At 41.0% G+C, this 25707-nt stretch overlaps 2 long non-coding RNA genes across 2 annotated transcripts in view; one reads left to right on the top strand and one right to left on the bottom strand.

The window, feature by feature from the left end:
* LOC310896728 overlaps nt 1–23951 on the top strand; it is a 72983-nt gene extending 49032 nt beyond the window's left edge. The window contains exon 3 of the long non-coding RNA XR_014581782.1: nt 22292–23951. This is a non-coding gene — a long non-coding RNA (uncharacterized lncRNA). The remainder of the gene's footprint in view (nt 1–22291) is intronic.
* LOC310896724 lies at nt 10496–12057 on the bottom strand. Its single transcript, XR_014581777.1, has 2 exons — nt 11725–12057; nt 10496–10950 (listed from the first exon to the last, which is right to left on the bottom strand). It is a non-coding gene; the product is annotated as an uncharacterized lncRNA (long non-coding RNA).
* Nucleotides 23952–25707: the final 1756 nt, after the last annotated feature.

Raw genomic sequence — 25707 nt, 5'->3', positions numbered from 1 at the left:
GCTATGAAAATATTTTGACACAAATGGGTATTTTAATAGTTTAAGAACATTTTCCTAATGTTTCTCAAAACTAGGAATTTAATTAAATCAACTGATGGTCAAGAGTAATTTCAATATAAACTATTTTTAATGCTTTTAATGTACAGTAGAAAGATTTCTAATCAGATCAACTCTGGTTCCAGACAAGAGAATTTTGACAAAATTCTGAGAAAATCAGTTACAGCACCTGGAGACCTCTCTGCAGCATGTTACATCATGCCAAGATCTTGCAGGCATGATTAGCTTCTTCTTTGGAAGACTAAATTTGAAAGTGGCCCTTAGAAACATGTAGAAAAGTGAGACTTTTTTTTTCTTTTTTCTTTTTTTTTTCCTCCTGCACTTTATTTATTTATTTATTTATTTATTTATTTATTTATTTATTTATTTATTTATTTATTTTTAAGGACAGCAACTTCCCTTGCCCATGAGCTTTTAGTTTGTAGAAAATATGCTTCATCTGTGTTCACATTTAGCTCTGGTGGTTCCACTTTGGGAGGGAAATGAACACCATGTGTTGAACACTGATATAAAGAAAAATAAATCCAGAATCTAAAAAAAATAGCCTAAGAGATCTGGTTTTATCCCATTGCTAGGAAGACTGGAGATTTATGGGACCAGAATAGTTTCTATCTTATATTAAGGTCTGTAACTAGATTGACAGGAGTTGAAGTAATCAGAACCCTTTAGATATTTTCAGCATCGTGCACATGTAGCCTCAGACTGACCTCAGTTTAAGGTTAACTTGAAGTTTGTTGCACGTTAATTTAAAAGGAAAAAAAGAAAAAAAAAAAAGAAAAAAAAAAGAAACACAACTGTTAGGTAACTGCCAACAGCTGAGCAGGGCAGAATCCCGTCATGCAGGCTGGGGCTTTTCTGAGCCTCCAACAGCCAGCTCAAGCCATTCCTCGGCTGCTCAAAGGAGCCTATTCACAGTCCACTAAAACACAGATGGTTTTTATTTACAGCTTGCCAGTATCATCCAGACTAGCAGCTAATTGAGACTGTACTATTTTCATGCTTGATCTTTGCTGAGCTATAAATGATGAGCCTTGAAAAAATATTTTCCCTCATACACTTATACAGTGCACCTTATATTTGCCCTCCTCAAATTTCCAAGAAGTTACCAAGCAGTGCCAAAAGCTCCTTAAAGATTATGGACGACTGAATCATCACAGAATGATTTTTGAGTGACCTAGGAAAGCATTTTATATAAGAGGCTTCATGGATTGAGAGGGGAAAATGTAAGCAAGCCCTTCTAGCATAGGTTGGGAACTGAGTGTAGGACATTAGGATTAAAGCTTGGAAACTGTTCATTTCGATTTGTTCCAATCCCAGCTTTGCTGGTGAGTCTGAGAAATTCTGGCAAACAGCTGTGAGAGAGACTGCCCTCACAGGAGATAAGGAACCACTGTAGGATGCACAGAATACCTCTATCACCTTCGTTTCATGACTGCTTAAAAAGAAACTGCGGCCCAGGAGCCTACCCCAGCTTTTATACATGCTGAGTTCTTGCAGGACTCTACTGTTAATTAGGTTTGCAAAGCAGGATAGAAAACAGAATTTATATAAGGCTGTGGATATGGAGATTGGTAAATTTTAAGTTGGTCTGCAAGAAAATGGAAAGAAAAATAAGAATGAGGATTTATTGTGCGAGAGAGACTGCTATCTAGAGTCATGTAAGGCTGCCAGTGGAAGATAAAAATACAAAACACGCTTGAAGTAAAATAAGCATGCAAGAATCTCACTATAGAATGACAATTGTTTTCTTCATATAGGGAGAATTTTTTAGGCAAAAAATGTGCTTCTTCACTATCTCCTAACTAGGTAAATACATAAAACTCTCTTGTCCATTTTATTTACATGCTTATCATTATTGCTGTTAAGAATGAACCAGAAACAGAGATCTACAATCCTAGGCACTGTGGGGATGAAGAGAAGGAGGCAGTCCACACCCTGAGTTGCTTACACTCAAAACAGACAAGACAGCCAAAAATTAGAGAAAGGAGATAAAACACAAAAAAATCTATGGCAGCAAACACTATGGTATTTTCACAGTTGTACTGTCTTCCCAAGCCCTGGTTGCACTGGGGGTAGGGGCAGGAACATGATAAGACACACACACACACACACACACACACCAAAAAAAAAAAAAAAGAGGGAGAAGCAAAGGAGGGAGTGAGAGAAGGAGGGAGGAGGCTGCAACCATCAGGGGCAAATCCAGGGAAACAACAGTGAAGAGGCTTGGATGAGGTGAGCGCCACAGTAAATAGCTGCTTGGCACCAACTTGCCAAAACTATAGCTAATGTTATCAGTGTCCATGAGTCCCAGCTCATTTTGTCTGTGGCTGTTGGCACAAACACCCAGTTACACCTCCAAAGGCCATACATTTGGAATGACAGGAGCTCCTAATCCTGCAGACAGATATGATTTTTCCTTACACGTTTCTAAATATGGAAAGAATTTGAAACATTTTTCTCTGAGTATCTTATTCTCCAAAAAATAAGGTTTGGGGGTTAGACAAAATTACACAGAAATCCATGGCAAATTCATGAATTTTTTTCAGCTAGGGGAAAGGAATGTGTTTATTTAAGTTCAAATGCTTTACTTCGACATTTTTAAACAGAAAAATTACCTGTATTTATTTTTAAATTAATTAGATTAAGCTTTACCTTCATTTCATGGGGCCTCATCTGAATTTGTAAAATACTGACAATGCCTGAAAAATCGTTATGCAGTGTCCTGGATGCAACACGAGCCTTGTACTATTTGCCAGCAAACAGAGGAGTGCAATGAAAAGTTTGCAGTTGTGTTAAGCACAGCAGTCAGAATTTATCTTCAGTGCTACATTTCAACATGCATTTTACATAATATGTTGCTTTTCTGTTCCTTTTTTTCAAGGAGTTCTGGACAAGTGTACACCTGATCAGCTGATCTGGAAAATTCTCCTCATTCATCACCCAGTATGCTTGCTTACCCCAAAACACACACACACAATGTACTTTCAGCATTTCAGAAACTGGGCGTTTTCCCTCAAATGCTGGAGAAAATAGAACTGGCTGCCTATTGCTCCACAGGTTGCCAGATTCAAGGTGAGAGGAGAGGGTGCTCTGAAAATGAGCTCTCTCTATGGAGAGTACCTTTCCAGAAATATTTTTGCACAGAAAATAGAGGGTTCCTAAAAAGCATGTGAGCCGTTCGTTATTTCCATGGTTTCACACAAGCAAAGGGGCAGGCTTTAAGGAGCCATTTCCATATTAGGTTTAAGTTTACTGGTCAAAGATAATACCCTAAGTTACACCCAGGAACGAAATCCAAACAGGTGTAGCAATGAGTGCTTCCTGCAAGAATGCCTGGTCAGCAAGCCAGCAGTGACATGCCACTCCAGCTGTAAGTAATCCTAACCTGGGGCCAAACTATGCAGGGCCTGAACTATGCTCTGCACTTGGCACAGAGTAAATTGGCAATCTAACAGGCAAAGAGTTTGCTGTCTAAATTTAGATGTGTTGCTACAATGAGAACAACCAATATGGTGATTATGGACTAAGGGAGTATAGGAATCACAGCCTTCCCCTCAAAACTGCTTGGATCTGGCACGTCATGTTTTGACGATGTTTCTATTAATTTTAAAGGTATCGTTCAATAAAATTGGGCCTCACCATGACAGAAGCAAGCTTTAATGGGTGGTGGAAGGAGAGTGGGACAATATCTCTGTAAGATTTCAAGAACCCTTCTACTATGAACAGATTAGGGATGACAAGAGGTCACCCACGCTCAGATCAACAATGTAGTCATCGAGATGTAACTGTGAACTAATACAAGAGGCACTTGCAGTCTAGAGAGTTGCAGAAAGTCTTTCAAACACATACAAGGAGTCTGCATGTGATGCATGGTTGTTAGGAAACCAATGAAGGATTCAAAGGGAAAGAGAGGTTTGGATGAAAATCATCCCCCCTTCCCCCCCCCCCCCCCTTTTTTTTTTTGGACAAACCAAGAGGAAATAATGAAGAACACCATAGAGGAAACCACAGTAGTAATCACCCAACCACTGGTGAATTCCTGCACCATATCCAGAGTCTAATCAGGGAGGCTCCATGGCAAACATGACTTTCCAAACCTGCACCTAGGGCAGGAATGTAGTGCCTGTTGTTATGCTTGCCACACAGAGACAGCAAACAGAAAAAAAAAAAAAAAAAAGAAAGAAAAGAAAAATAGAAAAATAGAAAAATAGAAAAATAGAAACGAAAAAAGAAAAAAAGAAAAAAGCAAAAAAATAAAAAATAAAAGAGGAGAAGAGGAGAGGAGAGGAGAGGAGAGGAGAGGAGAGGAGAGGAGAGGAGAGGAGAGGAGAGGAGAGGAGAGGAGAGGAGAGGAGAGGAGAGGAGAGGAGAGGAGAGGAGAGGAGAGGAGAGGAGAGGAGAGGAGAGGAGAGGAGAGGAGAGGAGAGGAGAGGAGAGGAGAGGAGAGGAGAGGAGAGGAGAGAAAAAGAAAGAAAAAAAGTTTTGCCTTGATGAGAGAATTTTAACAAATTTTGTCATTATATGCTGCATGAAGGGAGAAATCCAATGAAGTGACAAAAAGAGATGTCTCATGCTACCCAAGCATCATGACATGGTTTTCTGATGGCTTTCTGTAGTTGCTGCCTACATTCATATACATCTATGTATAACTCACTTTTCACATGCAATCACACTCTTCTGCCCACTCACTTACAAAATGAAAGGTATGCAGATCAGTGTAAAATGCAAGTGAAGGTGAAAAAATATTGCAGAAAGTGAACAAATTATGTACAGATTCATTCATTATATTTTGATTCACATTTAACTCAGATAAAAATGTTATCGGTTTAGCTACTTCACAATGGGCTAATGTTCAAAATGGCACTTGAGAATGAAGTAATTTATTAAATTTAAAATTAAGGGAAGAATATATCCAAGATATAAAACAAATACTTACTACTCACTGGCAGAAATCAATTTATTTATTTATTTTGAGATAGGTTTTCATAAAATATACAGCATTCCATTAAAATAATATAAAAAATAAAAGAGAGATTGATTACTTCCTCAGGTAGTGCACAGTGATATAGCTGTGGTCATTTTTCAATCATGCACAGTGAGAAAAAAAAATGTTTCTAATTATAAGGAAGAGGTTTCAGGAAAAAAAAAAGGAAAAAAAAGCTACACTCACAAGTAAATTACATTCAGAAAAATATTTGGTGAGGTTTACACAAGCTCATAAACGTGCAGAGATTAACCATGAAGAATAAGCAACTAAGAAGTCTTTTCCAAACAAACTAGCAACTTTTGCCTTTTTATCTGTCAATCCTCAGAAGTAGACATTCTGAGTTAACCTGCCATTGGTGGAGTTTAGGTTTTTCAGAGGACTCTCTTCTACCTTGCTTCTAGCTGTTTGTTTTTGTTTTTGTTTTTGTTTTTGTTTTCACTCTTTCCTTAGGACTAGATTATGTCTGTCTTACAGACATAGCAGGAAATGTCTGACCTAATCGTCATTTAGTGGGCAATATTGGTGGTAGGTGGACAGTTGGACTAGATGATCTCAGAGGTCTTTTCCAACCTTAATGATTCTATGACTCTATGACCTGCATCTGATTCAGTTGTTTTACCTCACCTCGTATTTAGTGTTGAGGAATGGTCACTTCCACAACCTGATTCCTCTCGTCCACATGTAGATTTCTGAAAGTGTCCAGATGCATTGTGTTCAAAAGGGCAGAAAGGAAAAGGGCTCCTTTCCGGCCAGTGACTGGAAAGGGGAGGCCAGGGAGATCAGCTAAGAGACATGAGACAAGAAAACAGTTAAGAGACTAGATGCTTAAATTGCAGGTACATGAAAGAGGAACATTGTCTTGAAAATAAAATTTTCTTCAGTGTTTCAGAAGCAAACATATTTTGTCCCTGGCACTGTGTAGCTATTTTTCATTTCTGCTATAACGCCATAGTATTAAAAGGTAAGACTTTATTCTTCTTCTCAAAGACAACAATTTTCTGGATTTCAAAATCGAGAGGAAGAGGTATCACTCAAATGGAACAAACCTGGAATAAAAAGATTTTCTAATGACACAGTTGTGCTGACTTAAAGAACATTTAATGACAATCAAAATCACTTATACAACACTTTGCTCATATACCTGCTAGGCAGAGAAAAAAAAAAAAAAAAAGGTACAGAATCTGTTCCCCAAGAAAAACAAAAGAATTATTTTCCATCACCTGAAAATTGGATTAGAGTCTTGGTGCTCACAACAAGACATCCAGTTTATTAGAATATCATCTACTGAAAGAAGAAACATGATTGCAACATATGTACAATAAGTAAAACTTAAAGGTTTTTTCCCCTCCATTTCAGCCTCAGGCTTCAGCCTCAGGGTCTTCACTTTTAATAACTTATCTACAAGCGACTGGAAGTCTCCAGGCAACCACCATGTTGCAATTGGTCACTCAATAAAATTATCAGATGACAGAAGAGAAGAGAAGAAAAAAAGATAACCTGAGTGAATGACAAACCCCTGTTCATTTGTTATGATTCAGAGGATACATTTCTTTGAGTTGGACTTTGTACATACTTATCAAGTATCTTAATGCAGTTATTAAGTACAAGGTCATGACAGTATTAAATATGAATTGCTGTGGTACCACACCCAGGTGATATATCTGACATGTAAAGGTCTAGAAATAATCTGATGCTTATCAGAGCTTTGATCAGGGTCAAACACTGATCTGAATGGGGTGGGGGGAGAGCTGTAGACATGCAGGATGTTTTCCGTGACCGCAAGATATCCACATTGGTCACCTCAGGCAGTGCTACTTAGAAGGGAGCTACGAATTCTGCACTGAAGTACAGCCTAATAATCTGCAATTAGGGTTGTTACAGTGTGGTGGTGATGTGATATTTTCTCAACATTAATGAATGTAGTAATTATTGTAAAGCTCTCATTTTGTGAATTAATTTTAAAATTTTGGAGGGTACTGTTCTACTCAGGGGCCAAAGGCCTCTCCAGAAGGACATTTACTTCCAGTTATTCAGACAGTCTCTGCTTCCAACCTATTATAGTTTGATATTTAGAATGAGTGAGTGCATATGGAAAGAGCAAATGTTTATATCACCATTCTTAACTGAATTGCTTTCAGGATATGGTTCAGTTCAGACTCGAGCAGGGTGAATTTTGTATGGTGTTTTATACAGTTTTGTATGGGTCATTCATTCTTATTTCTGGTTTAAAACAAGCAGTCTTATGAGTTCCTGTCTTCAGCTCAAGTCATATACCATTCATGTTTTGAATAATACATAATACTAAGACACAGGGACAAGTTCTTAGCATCACGATGATTTATATTGCTACACATCACTGTCTTGGCAAGTTAAAATCCACAGCACACAAAATGTGAAGGTTCTTTCACATACTGATAATTACTTTTAAACTCTGTAAGATAGTCAAGGAAGTGTAAGAAGTCATAAGGCTACATTCTCTTCATGGGATATGAATAGTTCTTTCTCTCTCTCTCTCTCTCTCTCTCTCTTTTCTTTCCTGAATGGTCTGTCCCTGGAGAAATACTTCTGTAAATAAATGCTTGATGGAGAAGTGAGAAATGAGTGAGAGAGTTTCAGAAGTTTTCATATTTCCTGCAGATTTTCCCTATCCAGAAGCCACAAATCTGCTGTTCTACATCATCAGGCTTGCAGCAGGTGTGAAAGGCCATCTGTAGCAAATATGCTGTCTTACCTAATGCTCTTTTTCTTCTAAGAGGAGACATTGAAAGATTTGTGGGAATTTTCCTAAATTCCTATTACTCATATCCTTTATGATTTTTCCAGTTGAAATAAGTTATTAAATGACTAGTGCTCATTTTGAATGTATGACTAGGTTTCTCAAGCATTGGCAGAGGTTTATACACTCACCTCAATACACCTCCCTAGGCAGAAATCACTGAAGTCAGGCTATTTGATAGCCTTGTGAAACAACAAGTTGTGCTGAGCAAACACTCTGCTTGAAAGCCCATCTTCAAAGTGGATGCTAGAACCCAGATGCTCAAGTGCGCTGAGGTGCCTAACTGCACCGGGCTGAGGATTACGGTCTAAGTGTTTATCCTGGCAGGCGTTTCTAGCCGTAAGCCAGGACTGGGTGCAGATGGAGAATTAGCTTCTTTTCCACTTTTAGAAATAAGCATTTGAGCTGAGCGCAGAAGCACTCTGAAAGTTTCTAAGACATTCTTCTGCACAGCTTAAGGATTTATCTTTCTGTTATGGAGAAACTAATACATTTCACTATGTTCACAGCAAAGCACAGTCTTGGCTCTGGCCTTGTTGTGTACTTTGGGAGCCCACGGCTTCATTTTTTCAAGTTCAGTGATCTGTCTGTATTTCTACCTCAGGCTTCTGATGTGCTTCTGATAAGCTACAATTACAGGTGAACAGGTAAAACAAGAATTCAAGGGCACTGCTAAAATGCTGGGCTCAGCATCCCTCACTCCCCCATCTATCACCACTTTTGTTTTCCTACATTTAGAACATAACAGCAGCTGAGAAATAAATAAAGAAAAAGTCGTAGAAAAATCATAGAACCATGCCGTTCTATGCCTATTTGTCTGGAACTCAGAGAATCTGATTACTTTCCATTTTCATGAGAAAAAAAAAAAAAGAAAAAAAGTAATGTTAAGGTCAACAAAGTAAGATGTATTCGGATACTACAGTAATGATAGAGATGGATGTATCCTTATATGTAAGGAAATAAATTCTGAGTAGTAAAGATAGAAAGCTCCAATAATAAGCTTTGTTTTTTCACTCTCCTCCTTCCTCTTTCCATAAACTTAGTTTGGAAAGTGGAATTATATGCATGTTCCTGAAATAATATATTACTCAAAAGCCATGGCTTTAATGGTCATTTTGAGCCAGAAATGTGCCAGAAAGATGCACCTTCACATTCAGTTTCTTGTTACCACTTTTTCTCCCTTCTGCTGCACCTGCACCCATTCAGTGTACAGTAAACCACTACACAGGTGATATGGACAACAACTAACGTGGCGGAAAAAAAAAAAAAAAAAAAAAAAAAAAGGTTGTGGATCTGCCTTCCCACTCCATCCTCCCGGTCTAGTTGTGCTTAGACACACAGTGATTTTGCTAGCACAGAATGAGAGGTAGTAGTGGGGAATCACAAGGCAGAGGACAGACAGGGAGCTATCTCTTTGAGCTATCTGCCTGCATATCTACTTATGGCAGGAGCCAGGGAGGGACCAGGCTTAATCCCCACAGTAAAGGGGACTCTTCCTGCTCCACCAGACCTCTGCAATTCTTTTCCTTATAAAGCTAAAACATTCCTTGGTTTCTTTGTGTAGCTGTATGCATATGCTTATGTGTGATAGCAGGAAAATGCATGTAGCTAACTGTAAAGGAGACCCTGTATTTTAATATGAAACTAAACATTTGTGACCTTTAACAGGTGAGAAGTTAATTCCCGTATCCCATCAGGGTCGTTTGAGAGATTAACTAGTCATTGCTGGGGTATGAGGGCCATTGCTAACTGCTTTGAAAGTAGATGCTTTCTGCAGGAAAGCTGGGGTCATCATGATACCGGATGGCACGATGCTGATCTATACACAAACATGAGGGCTCTTGTCTTTCTCTGCCACCAGCCCCTCCTTGCTTCACACACATATTCTCTGCCATATGATGCAGCAGTCTTGTGACTGTGCAGCCTTTCTTCTCCCCCACATCCACACTCAGGTTTCAGCCAGCTCTGTAATCTCCATCTCTACCAAGTCTCAAAAAGTGGGGAAAAAAAATGCATTTACAGCTGCAATGGTATGTCCCAGACCAGCTCATTTACAAAATAGCGTAAAATGGGAGCCCTGCAAAACTCGGTACATTCTATCTCATAAATCCCCAAAAATAGTCATTAAAAGGACTGCTTGGGTTCATTTCTTTGTCATCTTTTGTATTTTTCTATTCAAGCCTGGAGTTTAGCTGATTTCTGATAACTCCAAACACAATCAATGGGCAGGCAATTCCTTCCAGAGGAAGATACCAACGTCATTGTGGAGGCCTGCCTTACATGCACTAATCCTTTGAAAACAAAGTATACCTGTATGCAAACAACAGGGCTGAAAAGCCCAATGATGCTAGCTGATTGCTTTCCATGAAGTGATCCCAAGCAGGGTGTCCTGGTCGCACTTATTCACTTATTATTGCCATGGTAAATCAGCAAAGAAAAATAGAAAATGCCTATATTAATAGCCTGTGTCTCCACTTAAAGTAATGAGAGGTTTGAAATGTATTCCTGCTGACAGAGAGAAATAGTAAGAGATTATCTGGCCAAAAATGTTCATTCGGTGACATGAAATTCATACAATATTCTTATTACTACCTTTCTGGATAGGCTGATAGACCATGTGAATAGGCAGGCAGCTTGAAAGAGTAGATGTAGACATACATATCTATATACACATCTAAACTTTGATTTTACTGTAAACAGAGCTAAAGAAATCTTTTGTACTAAGTGCTTTTCAACAAGTATTATTCTTATCTTCTGTTATCTGTGCTTTTGCCACATGTTTCCCAGATTTTTCAGGTTTTAGACAAATGAGGGCTATTCAACACTTGAGTTGCGCTACTTCCTTGTAGCTGCTTGGACAAACTACCAGTTCATCCTCTGAATCAAGTAAGAATGAGCCAGAGAAATCACCAGGACTCCAGAGGGTAACATGCCACTTCTTCAATGGGGAGGGCAGGGAGCAGTAGTAAACCGATGCTGAACTGAAGCCATCTTTCTATTGAACCCCCTACTCATTTTCTTTCTCCAGTCCAAAATCAGGGAAGATATCCTCCACTTTGAGACATGAGGAATCAGCCAAATAGCGTCTCTCAATCCTTGTTGCTACGTGCACTGGTGTTAAAGATGAAGACTGTGAGAAAGAGGAAATGCAATCTATGTATTTTAAGAAATCAAACAGTGACAACTGAAGAAATCATTTGGATTGTTTCTTCAGTTCTGTTTTCAAGTGCAGCCTCACTGATGGACTTGGTTACAACACAAGCCACTCCCTGTTTCCTCAAGGAGGGTTAGGTCACTGCCTCAGCAGTAGCGCAAGAGCTTCCTGAAGTAGTTTCCACAGCAATCTCATTCTCTGATCACCATGTCAGCTACATTTCCAGAACTCAAGAGGCTGTAGGAACTACCCAAATGTACAGTTGGATACTGCATGATTAATCCATGACACTGAGATGACCTAAGTCTAATACAGCTTGTGATCCTTACAGAACCTTGTCTTGCAAGGAACAGAAAGAAAAACTGACAGTATTTATGGTCAGAGAAATGATCCCCAGATGCTGCTTTACAGCTGACCCTGCAAGCCAGCAAGTTTTTCATGTAGTCCTCAATTTATTTCCACCCAGCCAGCTTTGCATCTTGCATCTCACAGCCCCAGAGACTCCCACGAAACCTTACAGCACCTCTCTCCCAACACCAGGTGTGGTTCACAGTGCACCTCTGATGAGTCTGCCACCTTCTCACACAGCCCTACAATCAGCTTTGTCCAAACCCCTGAACAACCCTACAACTCACCTCTCCCACCTTTTGAATATTTATATATTTATATCCCCCCACCCTCAGCATGTTTCCCCTTCAATACATGCACAAATCTCCGCAAAACTCTGCACACTGTCTCCCCAAGTCCTACCTCCTTCACTGCCTACTTGTCAGTCCATTGCCAGAGCAACAGCTAGGTGCCAGGATCTTGGGACCTGTCTATTTCTAGCGCTTTTTTGAAGCCCATAACTCCTAGATACTTGGTTTGAGTGTTGCTAATTCTACAAGCCTCCAGCAAGTGCTCTGGAGCAGGTCAAACAACACATTTAAAGGCAATGCTAATTTCAAGAGCAGAAGTGATGGCATTGAAAGCAAAACAACTGTTCACACACATAAATAATCATTTGCCCTAGTGCTTTGCCAGACTCAGGTTGATTTCATTCAAAAATCAGCCTTTCAGATGAAGACCTTCATGTCTGAACCTTTCTCCTGCTGTTTTTAATAAGAAACTGTCTTCATTTAGAAACAGGTCTTTCCCATGCACTCCACAGGGGAAAGTAATTATATGTGATAGAAGTCATGACTTCTAAGAGAAGATATAAGGTATCTGTTTCACTGCCTTCTTTATAGACTTGTGCTTAGATCATTGCTGGTTTAATTAACTCTTAAATGTTAATTATTCTGTGGACTATAGATTTAAATAAAAGATTTGATGAACAAAATCTAGCTTTTTAGATCAACGTAGCAAAACTATTTTTAGCCTAAGAAGGAGAAATTGCTTAATGTAACTAGCTGTTCTCAAATCCCCCTAGCCTGCTTTCACCACCTGATTTTATTTAAAGCCAGAGCAGCTCCCAGTGAAGCAAGTGACTTGCACAGGATTAAGGGGAGATGTATGACTCTCTTGGTCTTTCCTGAAGCACCTGTATCATCACATTCAGTCCCTACACAATCTTGCTGCTAAGAGCTATCAGGTTTTACATGCTGAATGTGAGACTTGGAAAGTAGATGTTGGTTATTTTGCCGTTTCTTCCCTTTCCCCTCCCTTCCCTTCTCCCAAATGTCCTGTATCTCAACAGCTGCAGAGCAGCACCATGCTGCTCTGATCCCACCCGCCGGTCAGCAGATCACAGATCAGGTTGACCATCTGCTTATAGCATGGGGAGCTGCGGTGTGTGGGAGAAGCCTTGGCAGCTGGGGATTTTCCATCTGAGAGACCATGTGTCCCCAGGACCTTGCAGGAAGTGGCACTTGCCAGCTGCCACCTGTGCATGATGCGACATGGCATCACCACACTGAGGTAGCCCAGGGAGCCAGCTGCTTTCCCCTTCAGGGTTCTGCAGAGTGGAGCAGTCCTGGGCTCCTTGGGATGAGGATATTGGCTTGACTCACCTTTCACACCAGTGTCCAGCAGAGCATAAAAACCACAGAAGCAAGCTGCAGTAAAAACTATTGTCTTGTGCCTTGTACATTTATCCTGTTTGTATTTGCTCCTAAGCAGAATGAATGAAATAGAAATAATTTAACCCCCTGTACTAAATATGTCTAGGAATTTAGCAACCTAAATTGTAAGTCCAGTGAGATTCTGTGGTAGCAAAAGTGTAAAGATTTTGACATAACTGCCTTGAGACCCTATGGAAAAAGCTAAAACTACCTTTTTTAAAAAAGTTTGAAAAGAAGAGGAAATATGTTTAAAAGTTTGTTTTCTTAAATGGGTATCTAGAGCCATGTGAGGAAGAAGAGACTACTTCAGCTGAAATGTGAGTGGCAGTAGCAGGTACACTCGTGAGGTGGTGGAGGCGAGAGTCACGAGGCTGCTTTTGGTGATGATACACTCAGTGGGGAAAACAAACAGGTGCAAGTGGGTTTAAAGTAGAAAACTAGTGTGACTTCCTCCACACCTGGTATGCAGGGGGTGTGCAAAACCAGGACAGCTTGTGCATCTAGGGGCAGGGAGGTGAGAGAAAAAGCATTCAACAGGACAGAAAAACAGCTTGCTACACACACTGGTATCCTCTTTTCGCTGTGCCCAACATCCCTGATGGCAGCTTCCACCATACAGAGGGACGTGGTGCTACACAGCATTAAGCCTTGCTGAGGGCTGCAGGCCGCTGTGCCTGCCCACAGCAGCCATGCCTGCACAGGCAACCTGAACACAGGCCCGATGCTGATGCTAGGCCTTTTTTTTACTAGCTGCCTCTCTCCAGCAACGGTGCCCTTGGTCAAGTTTTGATGAGTTCACCAGAATCTGGGAGTGCTCGTTACTAATATAAATACTTCCGCTTTTGTTGTGGAGACCAAATTTGAATGTAAATGTCCTTGTTGAAGAAGGAACTCTGCTTAAAGACATTCATAAGATACAGCTGCCTGTTCCATAAATCATTTTGCTGGCCTGGTTCAGTTGACCTGTTAAGAAAGAAGATTAGGGCTGGGCTCCATCTTTGCAGATGGAACCACATGCCTCTGCACCCAAGGTGGTCCTTTGGACATGCCATCTCCACAACGTGCCAGCAGAGGAGCCAGGGCCATGTCTGCAAGGGCCCAGATAGAGCAGCTGGGGTGCAGGAGCTCAGCCCCTCTGCTGTCACTCGCCGCTATCTCCCCCCAGGTCGCAGCAGTAGTGAATTTACTGATGAGAGAGGCCAGGCTGTGGAGGTGACACCCAGTTGCCAAAATGGCTGCAAGGAGCCATCTCCAGCCACCTCCAGTCTCCCTCACCACTGCCCCTGCACACTATCTGTCCCCACAGTACCTCCCATCCCCACACCTGCCCTGTCCCCTGAGCAGCATCCAGGAGGGGGCCTGAAAAAGCCAGACCCACGCCGGGTTTCATCCCAGTGTGCTGGGTGCACTGTGCTGCCCTCCAGACAGTGCCTGATGGCCCTCCACAGCCCTGCAGGGAGGTGAGACTGCTGATGGGCCTTTAGCTGCTGCTCACTTCCCTCACACAAATGTTTGGTTTCAATAGCTGAAATGGTTGAATGCTAGCTAAAATCCTGACAAAAGACAGGGATAAACTGACAAGCTATCAAGTGATTAAATTCAGGAGATAAAAGTGGGGCTGCAGCCACCTGGGATAAATCACCAGGGTCCAACAAGGAACTTGTTTTCTGCTGGTGGCACTGGCATTAGCCCCACCATGCCACATGCCATGCACTCCCCAAAACAGCCCCTGACCTGGGGTCATGGCTTCAGGCTGATATTTCCATAGCGGCTTCTCTTTGCTTTACCCTGCTGCTTCTCCATCTCCATCCCACAGCTGCACCTCACCATCAGGTGTAACAGCTTGGGCACCCCGCCTGCCAGCCCCAGCACTTCCCACACTGCCCACAGCCAGCACTGTTCTTCACTTTTGGCAAGCTCCAGCTTTTCAGCATTGCAACATTATTAGCTGTGTCTACTGGAAAGACTTGTGATCAGTAAAAGGGGCAGGTTTTATTATAGTTGTCTGCCCTTTCCTCATAAAAAACACTGCCTTTTCATCTTCTGGCAACACTGTTTGTCAAGCTGCTGGTCAGGAAGTGAAGAAAATGGCTATTCGTTTAGACATCAGGGAAGGTGACATGGCTGTCAAACATGCCAGCAATTCAGCGTCATGGGGAGCTGTGGGCCGGCTGCAAAGACAGAGGGAAACGTGGATGTATTGTTCAAAAAGTAATATCCCAGCAGTGAAAAGAGATTTAAATGTTAAATTGAGTTAATTTAAGTTGAGTTAATCACTGTAGAACTGCAACATGCACTCACCTGTCCTTGTCCTTGGTCCCAATCCTCATCTGTTGCTGCACACTGAGGATCTACACTGAGGTCAGGGATTTCCCAGACAGAAATGCAAGCATCGCAGAGCATCTGCGCAGGGTCACATCCATCTGCTGTGTTTGCGCACTTGCTCTACGTACTTGCTCTACTGTGAGTCAGACCTAAGCAGTAAATCCAACATGCCAGCGTATATACAACTACTGTGCGTGTAGAGATTATCTGTGCTGCATGTGTGCACTTGCAGTGATATATAATCTGGATGATGAAAACATACAGATGTTCCTGACCAATATTCAGATATCTAGATTATAATTACATAGCTCAGAAAGTGTGAAGGGACCTGGATGAAAGGATATGAGAAAATTATACTCAGTTAAAGTCTCTTTTTCCATGCCTTAGCGGTGTAGAAAGGACTTTGGAAATACAAATAGGGCCTGCAGAAATTTTCTTGGTAGAAGTCTAATCACACATTGCAATCAGACACACAGCTACTCCTGAGCAAATGCTTCATGCCTTAGCTGACGTGTGGCACTGAGCTAATACAAGTTGTGCAATTACCCACCAAATGGTTATCACTGAACCGATAGCTTGTACAGTAACAGCTTTCATGGCTAATAATGGAAAACAGAATCAGAGACCCTTACATCAGCTGTGTAACTGTTTAAAATGAATTTCTACTACATTGTAGGATGGGTTATATTTACACCACAGGAACGGATAACAAACATAATTTTGTAAAAATAAAATTACTATGATTTATTACTTTGTCTAGAAAATGTGATTTACATTTTTAAAAGCTTTTGAAATACATGAAGAAAGAAAAACTGGATAAAAATAATAAATGTGCCTTTTTAATGGTTGCATATTGACCATCATTAATGAATAAGCTCAGAAACGAGATTTTAACCCTGGAGTGTTGGACATGAAAGTTAATTATCACTTCGCAACCTCTTAAATATGTCTGTAATATCCAAACAATCAGGATATAGTGATCTCTATATAAGATAGCATATAGCAAATGTTCCTCTGCCATGCCTCTTCACATGCTGATCAAATGACGCTTGCTGTCCTGGAACTATATTTGATCCACATGTTCTCTCCATCCTCACCCACTCTTCCCAAGAGAAACAACAGAGAGCTCTGCATGGGTGTATTAACAGTGAGAAAGTGATGACTGGTTACATGAGTCTGGACTTGCTCTGGCTCACAGCTGGCCAAACAAACCTCCCTGCATGCTGTAGCCCGCTCTTCTATTGATGAATCACAGCAGCAATTGAAGCATTTAAAAGCAATAAACTAGTTTCTACTAGCCTGCGATTCAACCTGCTGTTTTAAGGGGGATATGTTGTAGTGGGTAAAGTAGCTTGAGCCCTTCTCTTTTCCTTAGCTCTGGCTGGTATCAGCTGGTGTGTATTTACAGCTGCAGGGCTGACAAGCTTTCCCATTTCTGTTGGGACTGCACCCTGCATATATTTTTCTCTTCAGCAGGCACAGAACTGGCTGGCTGATTTGAAACAACTTTGACAACTCTCAAATATATTGTTTCTATAACGTTCCTGCAAGGGTCACAAGAACAGACAGCTATTGGAAGGATTTATAAGTGAGGCTTAGACCTTGAGAATCTCTGGATATAATCTGCAGGAAGAAAGAGTCAGATACAAGCAATCAGTATAAAACATAAAATAAAGTTTCTTACAGGGCTCTGTCTATTGGTTGATTTAGCAGACCAATATTAGGATTTTCTGCCCCCTCTGAAGATTCCCCTACACTTTTTCCCCTTCCAACTTCCCTCCAAGTAGTGTTCAAGCAGTGTTTTATTCTTATGTCGAATTTGATTCAAATCAACAAGTAGGTTCGAAAGCTAAGGGGAAACAGAGCTACATATACAGACTGCTCACTTAGGTGTGTTTCCATTAAACAGAATGCTTAAAAAGTGAATGAAAGAACCATGCCAATAATTCTTGTTTCACACAAAGATTGTTTTTTTTTTTTCCTTTTCTTGCTGCTCATAGAATAACTTCATTTATGACAAAAGGTTTCATAAAAGCCCATGTGTTTCTCATGGGCACTTTACAAAAGTAACCATATACCGAATATACTTTTAGTTTTCTTCTTTGGCTTGTTGTTTCTCTCTTATCCAGGTAGAAATTTCGGGTCCACCGAAGGACTAATATGCAGAAGCTCTTTTTGTTGTTGTTGCTGCTGTTTTTTTCTTTCAGTCTCCTGATGCACTGTTGGTTCTGGTTAGGCTCCTCATATAGTGCAGAGGAGCATTTTATGCCACAGAGAGGATAAAAGAGAAGGGTAGCCAAGCTGATGGGAAACTGGTAAGAATGGGGCTAAAACTCCAGTATTCCACTTCTCCTTGCAGGCAGGTATCTCAGTACTTTCACTCAGTATTCTCAGGACTTAATTTACATTAGAAAGAACATATCAGTATACTCTTCCTTCCAATACATTCAATGGACATTGCATTTTTCTTCAAAAGAAGATGACTTCATGACTGCTCTGTGTTTACCTGCTTGTAAAAAGCCTTTGTATCTAGAGTGCTTAAGGGAATGTCAAAAACAAGGATTTGTCCCTGAAAATGTGGGGTTTAAATTCCCCCAAGCAAAGAAAGGGTGAATAAACCCGTGTAAACAGACCATAACTCATTTAGGCATTTTCTCCCTTTGCCAGGTACATAAAGACCTTCTTTTTCACTAGCTATGTTTTGAAAGCTGCTGCCATTGCATTTTGAATCTAGTATGCTCAGTTTGGGAGCTTCCAAGAAAACCTGCTACATTAGGTTGTTAAAGGGAGACAAACAGAAAAAGTTTCATTTTACTGATCCTGATGGGGAAGAGAAATGAGGCAAGCTTCAAGCTGCTTGTCGCTGCCAGTCTGGGGGACTTCCATGAGGAGTTCAGGCAGTACTAGGACAGAGCAGTGGCTGGGATGGACTCTCTGGGACTTTTTAAAAAATGTTTAACTCGGGTAGTGATGTCCTTTTATTGGTCCGAGAGAATCCTTTGAATTCCTGCGTGTCCCAAAGACTACAGTTATACTAAATGTTTCTATTCTTGGGAGAAAAAGCTGTGCACTGGGTGCAAAGAAGAGAGAAGTATCTGCACTCTGAAGGCCCTGGGACAAAGGAATTCCAGCCTGCAACCTGCACCTTTTGCTGAAGATAAAGGCAATACCCCTCAAGTTTCTTAACAATCTATCCTAGAATAAAATGCTTTTCCAACCTCAAATCTGTCTGTTGGCATGACCCTGAGCTTGAGGGGAAGATATACAAAGCAGAACACCAATACTACATACTGCCTTCCATCAGTGGTTTGATGCCACCACTGCCCTGTTTCCAGCTGGTGGCCAATGTCTGATACTTCAGAAAGTGCTAGGTGGGTAGGGGAAGTAATCAAAATATATATAGAAGGGAGAAAGAAGGAATTCTTTCATAGCCCAAAGGCAATCATGTGAGCTCCTCAGGACTGATTGCAGCCTGTGATTTGGAGTTTCTCCCACTGAAGGACATTTATCAGCTATTGGATCTTGTCATGCCTTTATCAGTAGAAGTTTAAAAGCTCTCTACTCCCAGATATCCATCCTGTATGCTATCACTTGTACAAAATATGTAAATCACCTTGGGCTTTTTTTTTTTTAAGTGAATAAATTACAGTCCTTTTGTTTCTGCCACTATGGTTTGCTTGGCAACCCACAGGAGAACTTTCTGGCTCCCCTTTGAAACGTCTGTAGTATTTCCTCAGCCTCCCTTTGGGAGTGAGGACCAGAAATGCATGCCAGATTCTAGCAGTGGTTAACTAATGCCATACACAGAGGTAAGATCACATCTCCATTTCTGCTTTCTAAACAACTTTTGACATTTCACTAAACATTTATTAAAGGTAAGAGCAATAGTGCTTCTGCAGGTAAACCTTTGCCTTCAGGGAGCAAGTCCAGGCCATTCCTCAGGAAGGCACTTGCATTTACTCACCCAGGATTCAGGAAGGTTTGGCTCAGGCCTCTTGAGCAATCTTAAGAAGTGAATTTGACCTTTCTGTGCTGCCATCTCTCTTACCTCAGCCCCATTTCTATAAGACATGTACAATACTAGTGCTGCGCTGGTCCCACCTGCTTTATCTACAGGCACATCTGCACAGACGGTAACTCTGCCTGCGCTCTGACTCAGCTGAGTGAAAGCCTTCTCCAAGCTGGAAGCTGTTTGGACGTGTTACGGAAGGCTGTGCCCATGCTAATGCTTCCTGCTTCCCCACAGAGAAATTAGGCATGTCGAGTTATTGAATTTACTGTTGTGGGTCTCCTCAAGCATAAAAATCACCAGCACTCTCCAGCACGGAGAGCTCCAGTGCCAAAGCAGTGTCAGGTCTCACATTTCTCTTGTCCAGCATCTAAGCGCGCCCTGCTTGCGCTCAGCCTGCTTTCCTCCCTCCCTCCCCAGTCCTCCCGAACAGCATGCACGAGGGTTGCATTACTGCAGACAGATCAAGATCTTGAAACCAAACAGGCTGTAACGAACCCCATGCTAGGGAAGAAAGCATTTAATTTTCCCAGAAGCTGGGAACACGCTGTCCTCATGTCGCTGCTGGGGAATGCCATCGTGACACAGCAGCATGGTCTTTTCTGGTGACATGGGGATTCCTCGGCCACACATCCTCCGGGTTGGGTGTCCCCTGCATGCCTGGCTGACCCAAGAGCTCTCCTGAGAGCCACGGCTCCAGTGATGGCAAAATTCCAAACCTCTCATATGTTGTCTATCGCCCTGCCTTTGCAAGCTTCTACCCCACAGTGAGTTTAGGGTGAAGTAGTGTGCATACTTGGTCTATAAAATTACAGTTAATTACATGCTGCACTGGCAGTGTTGTGGATTCATTGCAGCTGGGTAATAAAATGATTATCTTAGGTGGGAATTGCTAAAAGTAATCAGTGTTGCTCCTAAAACCTTTGCTCTTACAAACAATAAATAATAACAGCAGGAACTTCAAGCCTCCTTCTTCCCGCATTACCAATAGTGGTGGAACAATGCTAATGTATGACTTTACCTTTACTAATGTTGAAATGATAGCTAAGTTTCCTGACACACCTGACTTAAAATAGCCATAGGATGTTCATGAAAATCTTTCAAAGTGTGGGTATATCTGGGCACTTTAACTGCACATAAGTAGAAATCATGCAATGCTTCCAATGACTTGCTGTGACTTCCTTGCACTCTCGTGCTGGCTTCTGAGCCTGTGACAGCATTACAGTTGGGTTATGTCTCTCCAGCAGAGGTGTTCACAATTAAAGTTGGTAAACTGGTAAACGAACACATAAACTAATAAAATTATATGGAGAAGGTTTTGGTATTGTTCCTGAATCATGGCCTAAACTAATTTATTCTTCTGCTTATCATTTTAGTCATTTATTTGTAAGGTTTATGCCTGGGATTTTCATGGTTAATTCCTCTGAGCAGTCAGCCACCAAGCAGTCTATGATGCTTGTTGCTGTAAATATGCGTCTAGACATAATTTAGATTAATTCACCCTAACGATGCTGTCAGTATGAATATATTACAATGCAAGTGCATAATATGCAGTTGAAATGCAAACTCCAAACAGGCTTTGCTGTGACCTGCCTTGCTGTGCCTTAACATACTGTAATTATTCTAGTAGGAAAAGTAACGAGGAGCATGTTCTTCCCTTAGTTACTAGGGGAAGCGTTTGCAGAGGTGTGTGGAGTTTAATGAACTCCAGACCATATTTATTCAAGGGCTGATCCTACAGTGTTTTCTGGTTTCCCTTTTAACAACCACTGTTCCTCTTTTATTCCTCTTTTCAAAAGGATTACTGAGAAAAAGCTGTGAATATCTTTTTGGTGCTCATCTCCATTAGGTGCTCAAGCAACAATTAAGCTGTGGCCACTGTCTTTCTGCACAGGTGGTACAGTCTGAGGGACTGCTGGGCTTCCTAACCTAACCTAACCTAACCTTTTATTTGTTTGTTTGTTTGTTTATTGCTACTTATAACTTGTCTCTTGATGCTTAGCTTGCAAACAACATGCAGGAAACAATTACTTTAGAAGGCATCCCATCACAGTATTTTTAAATGTAACTGAACAGAAACATTTCTAAGGTTCCTTTATATGATACTTAGAAGAAAATTCTCTGTATAGGGTCTAAATATCTTTATTGAACCAGCTTGAACATGACTATGAATTTCTTGCTCTTTCTACTTATTATTTAACAAAAAAAAAAAGATCACATGAGGGTAGTGGGTTTCTTTGCATCAACTTGAAGGAAAGTCAGGCCAGGCCAGGCCCTGTGTCTTAAAAATTCTATCCTGTAAAGTCTTTTAGCATATATTTTAACGATTTTTTGGAGCTTGTGCACAGGCTGTTCCCATCTAAAAAGAATTTAATTGGCATACAACTGGAGACTATAGTCAAACTGCCACATGTGCAAGGCACAATTATGACTGAGCAGAAGACAATTAAAGCCCTTTGTAGCAAGAGAGAATGGGAGTTTCTAGAAGCTGTTGCCCAAGGCAATTGGCCACATGGCAAACCATAGCCAAAGCCAAGGAACGTGGTCTCAGAAGCCTCCTTGTACCTCTTGAAAGCTGTTCCACCAGAGACTAGAAGAAAACAGATGGTAAGATAAGCCTAGTTACCTTCATCTGGGATGGAAAAACAGAGCTTCTTATAGCAAGAACTCGCCAGAAAGCAATCCTGGAAACAGGGGTCAGGGAAAGCTTCTACTGCGCTTAAGGGAATATGTTCTCTGGCAATGACTGGGGTTGCAATGAAGGGAAATGGCTGATTTATGTAGCTATTTTATACTCATAACAAAAACAATTCTGACAGAATGTTAGCTAGTTTATCAGACTAATTGGCTGATATGGGTGTGTAAACGTGCATATATATGTAGATATGGATGTGTATCTATGCTGACTCTGCTGTATTTTTGCTCTGATTTGATTCTCCAGGCTCTCCCAGGAGATGTTCAGTTCTCTCCAACACCTCCTCAGTCAGTGGAAGATGTGGCTGCTTGGCATCTCTGAGGACTGATGAACTGAAGCTCCCAGCCCACTCTTGTCCATACAACATATCCTGTCATAGAGTGAAAAGAAGTTTTAATCCTTAGCTACCCACTTGGGAGACGGACAAATTTAGAATTTCAGAGTAAATGAATCTGAGGAACATAACAAGTTAGATAAAAAGCTCTGGGCCACACAAGATCTCTGTGCTAGACACAGACAAATAACCTAGAATTTAGGAATCTTAGACTTTAACCAATACCCTTTAAATGTCTTTATAGAAAGCATATGGTTTAAAAGGTGCAGAGGTTAAAAAAGGAACAAGTCTAACCTCACCCAGGAGGGCTTCTCAAAAATTATCTCACTTGGAAAGAGCAAAGAAATCTGTTTCAAATTTAATCTGATGGCATCGAATCACTACTGGGTTGGTTTGCAGGTATAAATCTACATAAGCTCCGAATGCCAACCCTCCAGTACTGCAAACAGACCTCTCACATGCCTACATAAAACCCTGCAGGTAAAAGAGTTACTTTTCTCAGAACATTTTGTAAACCATTAATCTAGTTTATCCTTCCATGAGAGGTTAGTCTTACAAATGCTTTTCCCCTCACCTTTCCAGCAACAAACAAATCACCTTATTAACTAGCTAGTTTCAGGTGTATGAAAGACATACGCTCAAAAGCATTACTTAATTTTGTATAATTCTCTTCAACTTTTCATTCCAAGAATTTCGGTGATTGTGGACCAGTACCATAACATGAGCATACAAGAAATTCTACAGGAAATCAATAAGCTGTATGATCATGCATGATATTATACATAACGTGAGAGCTTGGTCCAATCTGATTACCACAGAGCCATTTGGTCATAAGTTCCTTGTTCTGTTTTGAGACATAGAGCACTATCACAGTCTAAATCCTTCAGATATCACAGTCTAAATCCTATAGATCCCTTCTGAGCAGTCTAAATCCTGTAGATCCCTTCTGAGCAATTACTTCAGGTAAACATATTTTAGCATAAAATATCATAAAAGCCTTCCTTGGTTCAAGTTGAAAAGCAATGAATTTATTGGGGAAGCTTACTAACAGGATGAGGTGCAGGGATCCATGGGGTCCAGGAAATGAGCTATAATCAACTAACCTATTTTGTAACTGTGGAAAGCTTCTCTCATCATATTCAAGTTTGCAGAGAAAGAAAAGAGATGGAAAAAAATACATTTAAATTAAAAGTGGTGGGTTTTTTAGTCAGCTCTTCTTTTTAAGGTCTCAGACACTGGGCAAACAGTATCAGAAGTAAAGTTTTCACTCAATTTGTTTTCCAGGTATTTCCTTCACTCAGACCATTCTATAATCAAATAAAATAAAGCTTATAAACTCTGGTCCTTCTTGCAGCTATGGAATTACTGAACATTGAGCTCAAAGATATTTTTACAAGAACAAGTTTTCCAAGGCTCTTCCTGCTGCTCTCTCGTCTTACAGGGCACTTGACAGAATAATGATCAAGTATTACAATAGATCAGATGGACACTCAGTCATCACTGTCCATGCCTCTTGGCATGCCATCTCAATAGCAAAGGTGTTTGCAAGCAGCAGTTGCAGCACCCTGCGTGCAGGACGGGCTTCCGTGGAGTTTGTCCTGGGACACTGAAAGGGTTACAAACCACACTGCAATCTCTCCTGACTATCACAGGCAGTTAATCTCACTTAAAAAGAACACATTTTGCCTGTAGACATCACTGCCTGGGGGTGTGACCGAGCAGAACAAGAGTGGCCAGAGGAGCTTTGCTACAGCGGGCACAAGGTGAGTGGCCCAGGGAAGGGCCGCAGCACCTGACTGTCCCCACACACCTCACCGCTCCCCCCTGCAATGGAAATGAAGCCGTCCCCCCTAACTGAATGCTGGGCAAGGCACTGTCAAAACACCCCCAGGCTTCAGTGAGATCAGGATTTCACTTGTCCTTCTCGAAGAAGAAGAATGTAGTCCACTGCAGGGAATTGAGACTGACGTCTCCAGGTTATGCTTTAGAGCCCCCCCAACACCCTGTCTTCTGCTGAACATGAGCTGTTTACACTCTGATGCCTGCAAAATCAACCTGAGTGTTACGGAGAGATTTCTTTCCCAAGAAGGTGATTATGAAATGTTTGCTAATTCTAGGAAAGGTGTTAAATTGTTCCCAAAGAATATATCAGCATAAGGGCAGAGAGAGCTATTCCCAACAAGTAACTAGGCTACTGGGGTTTGGGTTTTTTTAATTCTTGATGAGCATCCTCCAGCAATATGCATTTACTTTAAACATATTTATCTGAATGCATTTGAATTGATTATTGTCAGTATACTTCTATCACAGGGAATTATGGCGCATAATTATAACTAAAGCTGTGCTGCCTCACTGGATGCGGTCAGACAAGATACAGATTTTATTCCCTAAGTGCAGGAGAATGCAAGTATTTCCGTACCAAAGCATTCATGTTTAAAAGAAAGTCTCCTTGAGTGTAAGTGTTTATAATTCCAAATTCCTTTAGAGCAAATATTTGTGTCTATAAAATTAATTTACAAAAGATGGGACAGGATGTGTGCAGAAAATAAAGGTCAAAACCATAAAAGTCAACTAAAAGGAATAAAACTAAAGTCCTTGAAGTATGGTATGCGATTGTTGTTGTGCATGTATTACAGGTATGGGCCTTTTGGAAGAAATAGCTATACCTGGGTGAATGTAAACATGCAGTTCAGAAAATACATGTAGGCTGCTATTTCCATAGCTCGTTATGTGTGTGTGTGTGTGTGCACGTGCATAAAGGAGAGGGAGAGGGAAAACGAGGGAGAGAGTGGGAGGAAGATAGGTAGAGAGACAGAATCCCCACTCTTTTTCTCTCTCTCTTTTTTTTTTTTTTCCTCCCATCAAGATGATTATAGTGTCCTTAGAAAAGAGAGGGCTCTACTAAAGATTTTCACTTCAAAGAAAAGTTCTCAGTGAAAGCTCATCCTCTCCTTCTCTCATTAGTAGGCAGAGAAGCCTTTAACTTAATTGATAATCTAGCATAGAAAAGGAGCGTATTTCTCTGCCAAGTCAGGCAAAACATTTTACAGGCATGTGACTGAAGTGAAAGAAGAAAAAGAAGCAGCAACACTTTAGAGGACTGTGAACATAGACCTACAAATACCAATGCAACTCAGGTACTTCTGACTACTTAGTCTAATACCTGTAGTATAAGGCTCCTGTGGTAGTTTCATTTCTGGCATCAGTGTCTCTGTTTTCTCCACCATTTTTTATTCCTTAAATCTACATTTTAATTCCCCAAGTACACTGTGTGTATGAGAGGGAAAATAACTGCTACCTGCCTGCATCTAGACGTTGGTGATGGCTC

This window comes from Anser anser (assembly GCF_964211835.1).
Source record: "Anser anser genome assembly, chromosome: 3".
In the NCBI taxonomy this organism is placed as follows: domain Eukaryota; kingdom Metazoa; phylum Chordata; class Aves; order Anseriformes; family Anatidae; genus Anser; species Anser anser.
The sequence above is the reverse complement of the archived record's forward strand: the minus strand, read 5'-3'. Positions and strand labels throughout refer to the sequence as shown.